The sequence below is a fragment of the Pelophylax lessonae genome, assembly GCF_965119305.1.
Source record: "Pelophylax lessonae genome assembly, chromosome: 1".
Classification (NCBI taxonomy): domain Eukaryota; kingdom Metazoa; phylum Chordata; class Amphibia; order Anura; family Ranidae; genus Pelophylax; species Pelophylax lessonae.
Window position 1 is genome coordinate 839,586,530 of NC_138768.1, and position 7,270 is coordinate 839,593,799.

Sequence of the window (7,270 nt, forward strand, 5' to 3'; positions counted from 1 at the left end):
CAGAAAACCATTTGCATTCATTGAGAAAATGCTAAGTGTTCTCTAAATGGCACCAGCTCCGAGCAACCTCCTATGTTCGCTAATCAGCAGGGCAGCTGCTCAACACAGGACCTGGAAGCCAGTGGAGATGCCTACAACAATGATTTCCAGCTTCCACAGAGATCCCTTAGGTATGCCACATACATACTTTCATTGGTTCAAGCTGAACCAATATAAAAATTGCTATACCTAAACTACAGCTTTAAGCTTTCAAAAGACCAGTAACCCAACTATTGAAGAGACAAGAACTCACTGCTCAAGGTGGTGTAATTGCCTGATGATTCACACTGGTGCATGCCCCGGCTCGCCTCCGTGAAAACTTGATAAAGGAAAAGGAATTGGCAGCACTCCAGGTTGAGTCAAAATCCAGATTTATTGACTGGACATCCAAATATGACAATCGTGACAAGGTAGAAGCGTTTCACACACTGACTGTGTGCTTAATCAACCCAACTATTAACTGGACAGCTCTTCTGGAAGGTAGCAGTAGACTAACCTTCATATATAGAATCTGGCACCTTAACTCATTGTTTCCAGGCCTCTAAACCTCTCCCATTAGAGGGGTGAGGTCTAGCTGTCCCTAACAAATGGGTTCATATCTCTGTCTACCCAATGCAGGGCCCCTTTGTGACACAGATTGTGCTATTTATTGAACATCTATTTCCAAACAGGCCACCAAAATCTAGCAGGAAAACTAGACACAGGCTCTCCCAAGATGGCGCCCAGTGCCAATGGCAGAGGACACATTGGTCCTATGCTGGGCTTCTCCTCACATGACCGCTCTGTTTACACTGCCAGAAAGGGAAAATGTTAAGTTATAGGATCTCAGAATCGCTTCCAAGTGCAAAAAACCCAACAGAGCAGAAGCATCACTCTTGAGGATTAGCAGCAGCCCAGACCCTACCTACACTAATGTGCTTTAAATCTTTGCATTTTTAGATTATATCAGCTAATGCATGACATTAGGGATTTTAACAAATAATACACAATAAAATATGGACTATTGATTATTTGTGAGGTGCTGATCACTTGTTTGGTACTATACGCAAAGGTAGTTGAGGATATTGAGTTTGAGCACTCACTCATTGGACAGGGGGAGCTGTGCACTATGATTGCCGTCATTTTGAAATACTATGCTGTTTTACAACTATGTACAAAAGTCCTTCAAATCCAGTTATGTGCCTTCCTCCCGATGTTTGCTTGTTTTTGACTAATGTTCCTCATCCACTTCTGACATCTAAAAGGTCTTAAATTAAGTGAGCAGCATTTTTGATTTTCCTTATGCTTCTTGTGAAAAAAAAAAGAGCTTGAATTAAGCTCCAGACAGAATATGTAATATTTTGGCTGCAATCCATATATATTTCCAGATGAAATCACCCATAGAATCTCAAATTTATCACACTTTTAATTGACCTATATGAAATATCAGGTTTATAAAGAGTGAGCTCATCATTCCTTTTACCTACATTACAAATGTGAGTAATCTGTGTAAAAGATGGCCATTCATTTCGTGAGCAATAAGGTCAGGATTACCATTGAAGGTAGTCAAGAAGATGTATATCAATATATGAGAGATGGCAAACAGGAATAAATCTGGAAAAATAAAGCAACATAATTTTTAGCAGGTACACAAGAATAGTGGAAGAAAGTAAGTAAGAAGGGGAAAAAAAGTATATATATATATATATATATATATATACACACATATACACTATACTATACTATACTATACTATAGTGTGTGTGTGTATATATATATATATATATATATATATATATATATATATATATATATATATATATATATATATATATATATATATATATATATATGCACACTCACACACACACTATATTGCCAAACATATTGGGATACCTACCTTTTTCACGCACATGAACTTAAATGGTATCCCAGTCTTAGTCCCCAGGGTTTAATATAGAGTTGGTCCACCCTTTGCAGCTATAACAGCTTCAACTCTTCTGGCAAAGGCTGTCCACAAGGTTTATGAGTGTGTCTATGGTAATGTTTGACCATTTTTTTTAAAAAGCGCATTTGTGAGGTCAGGCACTGATATTGGACGAGAAGGCCTGGCTCGCAGTCTCCATTCTAATTCTAATTCTAATAAGGTGTTCTATCAGCTTAAGGTTAGGACTCTGTGCAGGCCAGTCAAGTTCCTCTACCCCAAACCCACTCATCCGTATCTTTATGGACCTTGCTTTGTGCACTGGTGCACAGTCATGTTGGAACAGAAAGGGGCCATCCCCAAACTGTTCCCACAAAGATGGGAGCAATAAGTTGTCCAAAAATCTTGGTATGCTGACGTCTTAAGAGTTCCCTTCACTGGAACTAAAGGACCAAGCCCAACCCCTGAAAAAAAACTCAGCACCATAATCCCCCTCCACCAAATGATTTAGACCAGTGCACAAAGCACAAGGTCTATAGAGACATGGATGAGTGAGTTTGGGGTGGAGGAACTTGACTGACCTGCACAGAGTCCGGACCTCAACCTGATAGAACACCTTTGGGATGAATTAGAGTGGAGCCTTGTCAGGTCACCTGTGGCCAGATGACAACTGCACCCTGTAAGAGGCAGGGGTGCAGCGCAAGGTAGTGAACCCGATAGCTGACTGCTGCGGATGGACCTGAACGTGAGCCCAAGATCCCCCAGGGCGCGGAGTCTAAGACCCAGCAGGTGTTCACCAGAGCCTCTAGTGGTGAGGATGGACTTGGTTGCAGCTGGGCCCAGGTAGCGGCCCCTGGGGTACCCCGGGTCAGGCTCCGTAGGGAGAGAAGGGAAGCAGCCACTCAGGACACACGGAATGGTGATGGGTAAGGAGAGGTCGGGTCAACAGGCAGACGAGGGTAACCAAGGGACAGGCCAAAGGTCAGGGTAACAGGCAAACAGGAATAGTCAGAGACAAGCCAAAGTCGGTACACAGAAAGGTAGATCAAGCACACGGCATACAGGAAACAAACACTGTTGAACAGCAAAGCAGACCTGCAGTGCATTGGTTAATATAGACTTCCTGTGATGACCTGAGGTGGGGCAGAAACAGGAAGGAGAGGTAATAAAAAGGAACCAGAAGTGAAGTCTGACCTCTAATACAGACATGAAGGAACCGGTAAGCTGCCAAACACTCTTACAAGTCCATGACAAGCCTGCGAGCCCAGGCTTTCTTTTCCAACATCAATGCCTGACCTCACAAATAGGGATGATCGAACAGTTCGGGTCGACCATCGGTTCGGCCCGAACATTGGGTGTTCGAGGTTCAGCCGAATTTAGAACTTTTTGCCCAAAAAGTTCGGAATTCGGCAACCAGAACCGACCAAAATGCAATGCTTCAGGAAATGGGCTTTAAAAGCCCGTGATTGGACCAGAACCATTAGCAAAAGCCAATTGAGGGGGCAGGAGAATGCTAGGAATGTGATTGGAGTGACTAGGGGGTCCCTAGACCAATCATTAGTGAATACGCCCCCCAGTATATAAGATAGCCCCCGCCATATTCCTAGCATTGTTATACTGAACATGGAAGAGAGTGGAAGCAGTTCTGTTAATTTTACTTTAAAAGTGTCATTTAGCATTTATTAGTGTGAGGAAAGGGATATCTAGTGTAGTTAGAGTGCTCCTTTACACTTAAGTTAGCTTCAAAAATTTAGTTTCTGTAGGGAAAGTGTTAAGTGTAAGGGGACCGTAGTGTAGTGTAGGGTTAACTGACATTGACTGCTATGGAAGGGTGACAAAACCCTTCCATAGCAGGGTGACCGCTATAGAGAAATGATCATTTCTCTGAGTTGCTTCAGCACAGGCATATGGCTTCTCACCAATCAAGCATTTTTTATGCTGCAGGGGTTGCCACTGCCAGTGCTTTTTTGAGGACATGTTTGATGTCAGACATGACATCTGAACATGTGTATAGGGGGTATATATACACATATATGTCTGTATATATACCCCTAGACATATATAGGTGTGATAGTAGCAGAAATATATGCTTGCGCTAATGAAATCATTTACAGTAATATATTTCTGCTACTATCACACCTATATATGGCTAGGTGTCTATATACATATAAGTATGTGTGTATATATACCACTATACACAAGTTCAGATGTTTTGCCTGCCTCAAAAGAACCCAAAAAAATGCCAAAAAAAACGCTAGCGTCAAAAAAAAAAATGCCCAGGTGTGTTTTTGCTGGCATTTTTTGGGGGTTTTTGGAAGCAGGCAAAACATCTGAACTTGTGCACAGTACCACTATAAACAAGTTCAGATGTTTTTCCTGACTGCAAAGAACCCAAAAAAATGCCGGCAAGGTGTGAAAACCGAGAAGCCAACCTCCTGTGCTGAAAGTGTTCTAATACAAACAATCTTTTTTTTAATGGTTCTGGACATGCTACAGAGCTGAAACTTCACATGTACACTTTTTAGACCCCCCAGATACGAAATCCAAAAATCAAAAAATCGCTTTTTTTTTTTTTTTCAATAATTGGCTTTTTTATCAAAAATTACAATTTTTAAGAATTTTTTTTGGTGTGATTTTGTGTCTGGGGGGTCTAAAAGGTGTACCTGAGAAGTTTCAGCTCTGTAGCATGTCCAGAACCAGAAAAAAAGATCATATAGGTGTAAAAGGGGGGTCCCACATCCCTGTTCTACTGAAAAATTATCTTTTTTTTTCATGGTTCTGGACATGCTACAGAGCTGAAACTTCACATGTACACTTTTTAGACCCCCCAAAATCAAAAAATCTCTCTTTTTTATTTTTTTTTTTATTTTTTCAATAATTGGCTTTTTTTATCAAAAATGACAATTTTTAAGAACTTTTTTTTGTGTGATTAATAGTTAATGGGGCATGACCCAGAACCCTAGGCACTTTTTAGGGGCATTTTTTGGGTTTTAGGGCTTAAAAATTGTGTTTTTTGATTACCGAAGTTCGGGTCCCATTGATTTCAATGGGGTTCTGAAATCCGGGCCGAACTTTCGGGAAGTTCGGATGTTCTGGCCGAACCAAACTTTTCAAAAGTTCGATCATCCTTACTCACAAATGCACTTCTGGAAGAATGGTTAAACATTCCCATAGACACCCTCCTAAACCTTGTGGACAGCCTTCCCAGAAAAGTTGAAGCTGTTATAACTGCAAAGGGTAGGCCAACTCAATATTGAACCCTACGTACTAAGACTTTGGTGCCATTAAAGCTAATACTAATCCCAATACTTTTAACAATATAGGGCATAAAAAAATTGAATGTCACGTCACATAAAAATAACTGAAGTACTAACTCAAAATATACGCTTGCTGAAAAATATACTTTCCCTTTAAGAAGCCAATAAATACTGCATCCCCCTATCAGTAAAACAATGAATACATGATATTTTCAGCGAAGGAGCGGGGATTTGGTGTTTTACCATTTCTGCTTCATTAGAGTTATCCCAGCTATGTGAAAACTGGATATCTGGCCTTTTGCTGGATATCCCTTGTAGCTGCCTTCTAACCGGAGAGAGATTCATGGGATGTGGTGCCCCTGAGCCAAGGATCACCTTTGAAGAGGAAAAGATTACTCAGTGCTGCAACATGGCTTATTTGATCTTATGCACACCGATCTTCTACATTTCCTTCTATGTGCTAGTTAATTAGCACTTTGCAGGTGGGGAGATATCAGTGATGTATGTGTCAGTTGACTGTTCAATTATTCATAGGTTGGAGATGTTGTCAGACTGTTTATAAAAGTTGGGAATGGTTAGTTTCATTTTTTTTTTTTCATGCAGTTTGATTTACATTTTGGGGCTCACTCACACCAGCCCACATTGGTTATACTCCTTGTAACGTGTTCACACACGCTGGTGTGCATTGGGAAGAACATTGCATTGTGCTGTACACTCTTTTATTTTCTCAGCTTTATTACCACTTTGCTTCTCAAACCTGTTCACCCTCTGTGGACCAGAGAAAAGATAACAAGGTAATAGCATCCGGAAAGTATTCACAGCACTTTACTTTTTCCACATTTTGTTATGTTACAGCCTTATTCCAAAATGGATTAAATTCATTATTTTCCTCAAAATTCTACAAATACCCCATAATGACAACGTGAATTAAATTTTTTTTAAATCTTTGCAAATTTACTTAAAATAAAAAAATGAAAAAAAATCCCATGTACATAAGTATTCACAGCCTTTGCCATGACACTCAAATCTGAGCTCAGGTGCATCCTGTTTCCACTGATCATCCTTGAGATGTTTCTACAACTTGATTGCAGTCCACCTGTGGTAAATTCAGTTGATTAGGCAGGATTTGGAAAGGCGCACACTTGTCTATATAAGGTCCCACAGTTAAAGAAAGTTTTTTTCTTCCCTGCAAACTAAATGCATAATGTGCTTGTAAGTATCACATACTAGCACATTATGTGACACTAACCTCCAAACGAAGCCCTCGTCGTCCCCGCTGGTGGCCTCATCCATCTTCTGCCGTCTTCCTGGTCTGCGGACTCTGGCTATGCTACTGGCCGGGAGCCGCCTGACATCACTCCAGCGCATGCACGCGGCAGTCGCCGGTCACGGCACGGGGCTCTGAAAGAAAAACAGCACGGGTGGCCGTTTCTTCAGAGCGCATGCGCCAATGATGTCATTGGCTGCATTAAATGTAAATATCTCCTAAACAGTGCAAGTTTAGGAACTATTTGCAGTACCTTTAATAAGGCTTACCTATAGGTAAAAGTTCTAAGAGAGGGTTTACAACCACTTTACATGTTAGAGTACAAATCAAGCCATGAAGTCCAAGGAATTGTCTATAGACCTCGGAGACAGGATTGTATGGAGGCACAGATCTGGGGAAGGGTACAGAAACATTTCTGCAGTATTGAAGGTCCCAATGAGCACAGTGGCCTCCATCATCTGTGAATGGAAGTAGTTTGGAACCAGCAGGGCTCTTCCTAGAGTGGGCTGTGCGGCCAAACTGAGTGATCGGGGAAGAAGAGCCTTAGTCAGGGAGATAACCAAGAACCGATGGTCACTCTGACAGAACTCCAACGTTTCTCTGTGGAGAGAGGAGAACCTTCCAGAAGAACAACCATCTCTGCAGCACTCCACCAATTAGGCTTGTATAGTAGAGTGGCCAGACGGAAGCCACTCCTTAGTAAAAGGCACCTGACAGCCCACCTGGAGTTTGCCAAAAGGCACCTGAAGGACTCTCAGGCCATGAGAAACAAAATTCTCTGGTCTGATGAAACAAAGATTGAAC